Below are 4,471 nucleotides of genomic sequence, written 5' to 3'. Positions count from 1 at the left end.
TGAAGCGTATGGTACTGGGTTCGAGTCCCAGAGTGAAATCAACTCTGACATGCAGGTACATCCGTCTGACAAGTCCCGAATAGGACGAAACGCGCATCCTGTATTCCACTGCTAGCCACTATCCATATTTGCTTATAATGCTTGTGAATCAAGGCTATATCGAGGCAATACGCACAGTATGCACATATACCAATTAGAGACTGATCAGTTGCAGTCCTAACAAATCGATGGGAAGATTCAAATAAACAATACTAAATGAATTTAATCGCATTTATGGATTAAACACTTCATTTTTTAAAGATTATCCATATGATTGACTAATCCTGGTATAGAACTCTTTAACCAGTACTTATCAATCATATAATCACAGATTGACCCTAATGACTTCTTTCTAAAGATGAATCCTTAAACTGACTCATATCCGATATCGTTGAACTCCACCCATCAAATTCCATAAGAACAATGGGATTGTAAACGATTGAATGTCAACTCAGTGACCCAAAGATTATACATTAGCTTATCACGAGACGGGAACTCACTGAACTCATCCTGTGGAGTTATTATTGTTCTGTACTTTTAGAAAGTCTTATACTAGAATGTAAAGCCTGTCCAATGATCGCTAAACTTCAATGGTACTGTAACTAAGGTTAATTCATGATGAATATCACCTACAAATTCAAAATAATCTTCACAAAATCTCTACATCTCAAATGATAATTGGAGATTCATAAGTAGATCTAGAAGAGGAGAAGAGGAAAGCAAACGATATCAATTATTTTGTTGAACTAATTTAATTTAAAATGACTTTTGAGTTATCCCTATGTTGATATTTATGATTGAGTTTTGATCACTCTTAGTTGACCTATGTACTTCCTGTACAGATCACCTTGCTATTAACTATCATATCATAAGTTTACATAGAATAGATATAATTTGGTTAGCATTGGAATCTGGGATGTGAGTTTCGTTCAAACCATTACAAATTAAAGCAAAATTCATACCAGTTGCATATATAAGTGGCTATTTGGATTCAGTAGCTAGATGGATAACGCTTTAGGCATTTGAAGCAAAAGATACTGGGTAGAAATCAACTCTAGGATTCAAGTACATTCAGCTGATAAATCTCAGATAAGATGAAATTCTGTTTGTAAACTGACTTTTCTATCCTAAAGTTGAATGTTTAACCTATATCAACTTACGTCACCTATGGCGAAGACGAGATATCCGTCTATCAATTAAGGGACTAGTATACTGCGCAGCAGTTCGTTCTGTTCTACTTTACGGCCATTAAGAGTAGAAGATACTCGTAGGTTACTAGTATTTGACCACAGATGCCTTAGAAATATTGCTCGCATCTGCTGGGATCACCGGTTAAGTAATAGTGAGGTTCGACGCAGGGTATTGGGAAATGATGGTAAATCAGTTGATGAGGTGATGAATCTTCATCGACTGCGTTGGTTAGGCCACGTGTTACGTATGCCTGAACACCGATTAACAAGACGCGCTATGCTGACTAGTGTAGGGGATGGTTGGAAGAAAGTTAGGGGCGGCCAAACCAAAACGTGGCATCAGTCTGTGAAGTCACTAACTTCTAGTCTGAGCCATGTCGGTAGATGCAGACTTCTACGTTGGGGTCCGCGTGACAATTGTAATCAATGGTTGGAGACTCTAGGTGACAATGCTCAGAATCGATCACAATGGCGTAGGTGTATATACTCTTTATCTTCCCTTAAACCTTGAGATTAAAATTGCTTCATATCTGTCTTCCTTCCTATACTATATCCTTATATACAACCTATCTTTTATATACTACCACCACCACTAAATTAACTACTATGAATCCGGTGTTGATCTTGTTGTGGTAACGAGATATGGCAACTTCGACCGATGCATACATGTGCCTGGTCCTACGTTGTAGCTGACTGACTGACTGACTATCAATGATCGGTATGATTCTTTTTCTAACTTCATAAATAAAACAACTTTGATTACATAACATGATTATGTATATACAGAACAATTATAAACAAGTTTTCATTGGTTTTCTATCTACTCTGTAACTTAATCGTTGAAAGTTAACTATTTCATGAAAATTTTATGTCAAGTTCCATATGGTTAATTAATGATTGACTGGAAAAAATGCATTTTTTCGGCTTTAAAGTATGTAGTTTACTATTGAAATAAATCTATTTCTATAAAATAAGCATATTATGATAGTATTAGGTGTTAATAAATATTTGTTAATTAGTGGTAAGGCAGCATCGTTGTTATGCTGGTTGTCTGAAGGAAACACTTTACTGACGTCATACCTCTGTACAGTCAGAAGTACGACTTCGCTTTCGGACCTTGGGTTCGTTGCTTTTAGTATTACCACTCTTCAACTGACCTATCTGGCATGATAGGATCTTGAGGAACGATTGTTTCAGTCAGTATAGCTCAATTGGTTCATCATGATAGACAAGCCCGACCACCACATCAAGGTAACAGCAACGGTCGGAATACCTCTAACAACACTAATATTATCGTAAGCAAGGGTCCAACTTTGTCACTTAATCATTGAAAGTTAACTATTTCATGAAAATTCCATGGCGACTAATCAAATATCTTCAATTTTTTTAAGTTCCATATGGTTAACTAATGATTGACCGGAGAAATGTATATAGGTTACCATTGTAATAAATCTATTTCTATGAAGTGAGTATATTATGATAGTATTAGGTGTTAATTAGTATACTTTAATTAGTGCTTAATTAAACTGAGTTCTATTTTACATAGATTTTATTGGTATTTATTTGAACACATAAATATTGGTACAAGGAGGCACCAAATAGACATGCGCCGCATGAATCATTCGACTTGTGTGTGGGCTGGGATACTGCCCAGGTGCCCAAACCGAAGCAGATGATTTTCTTAAGGGGACCACACCCGGAGCTTTTGGCCTGAAGATCTGATCCACAAGGCAGTAGAGCATCGTGATGAGATGAAGCCTCATGGTAGCCGGTGACCAACGATTGATTCATACGCCATTTGTTCCCTCAGGATGCTGGAGCCCATGTGTACCATTGGTTTGGAATGAGGGTGTTCCAACTTTCCTAGGTGGATACGGAGAGTGTCCACCAACCTGGGTAAAGCGTCAGACATTCGCTCTTCGTCCTCTCAATTTCGTAAACAACAGTAATGCCACTGTGAGAAGGCAGTGAGTAGGACTTCCCTGGTAGGGGCTATATACGCGTGGCCATGTAAGAGCATTTTGAGAGGGTGAGCGGACTCTTCCCACTCTCGGCGGTACCAGGGCATTTGGGGGCAGATTTTATTGTGGATTCTATCATTAAAACACAATGAATTTTTAATGTTGATAAGGTCTAAAAATTTCCACAAATTACTTATCATCACAATTATTCTTAAACAATAACTAAACTTTTAGTAGTATAGGAGTTATTTGTTGAGGTTGTAGGATTTTCACAGTTTGTATAATGAATTGATCTTAGTTAGATCATCATTGGAAAATCAGAGGAATTGGACAATCGTTTCACCTCGATATGGGACTCCTCAGCAGTGCACAACCAAGAACTCCCACTGTAGAACAAAAATAGGACCAATAGAATTGTGTGACAGCACTTAACCCCTAGACCAGTGAGCCGAAATCAAGTGATGTACAATTCTAATCACATCTGATTATCTTGGATGCTTTTCTCACACTTGATACAGACTAAGGATTCTAGGTTCGATTCCAAGTGACGAAGTCATGGATGGACACTACTGAGGAGTCTCATAACAGAACGAAAAGACCATTCAGTACATCATGGTAGACCTTACACTGAGAATGATCGACTGAGGTTCTGATATGATCGTTTGTGTATGTCTAATGTCCAGTAATGAGCATAGTTAGTTTTGTTCGAGTTGCTTAGAGAGAAGACTGAGTTTGACTTTTCATTCAATACATATAAAATCTGTTACAACTTAGCACCATAAATAGTACGTACTGTATAGTGAACGAGAACACAAGTGGGGACAATCGAATATATTTCAACACAAAATTACAGAACGTCTTAGTAAAATCTGAGAACCATATAGTAAATAATTCATTTGGAAAATGTCAATCAATTGGTTCAGATTTCATTCTCTGTCTTTGTTCCCTTCTCTCCGATCTTCTTAACCTTTTGCCACCAGACATTTCACTTTCGATTGATGATGCATACTACTTATATCTGTCGACATCAGTAGCACACACACTGTGATACTGCCCGGTCATCTAAACCGATCAAGTTTGTTTTCTTAAACGAATACTCATCAACCTTTTGATCTAAAGGTCTAATCCATAAGGTAGTAGAAGAACGTATGGAGATCCTTGAGCTTAGAAGTTGTTGGTCAATAATAGGTTTATATACCATTTGTTTCCTCAAGATTCTACAGCTTTGGAAATCAAGGTATTCCAAATACCCTGCATGTACTCTTCGTATTCACCAACCCA

The 4,471-nt window shown here is 37.4% G+C and overlaps 1 protein-coding gene across 1 annotated transcript in view; it reads left to right on the top strand.

Annotated features, from left to right (window-relative positions):
• The window catches only part of Smp_123250 (hypothetical protein), a gene marked incomplete at its 3' end in the record, with an annotated part of 23,335 nt that overhangs the window by 1,250 nt on the left and 17,614 nt on the right, over window positions 1-4,471 (top strand). The window lies entirely within an intron of this gene.

This window comes from Schistosoma mansoni, chromosome 6 (assembly GCF_000237925.1).
Source record: "Schistosoma mansoni strain Puerto Rico chromosome 6, complete genome".
NCBI lineage: Eukaryota > Metazoa > Platyhelminthes > Trematoda > Strigeidida > Schistosomatidae > Schistosoma > Schistosoma mansoni.
Note: the sequence above shows the minus strand (reverse complement) of the source record. Positions and strands in the feature narration are given on the sequence as shown.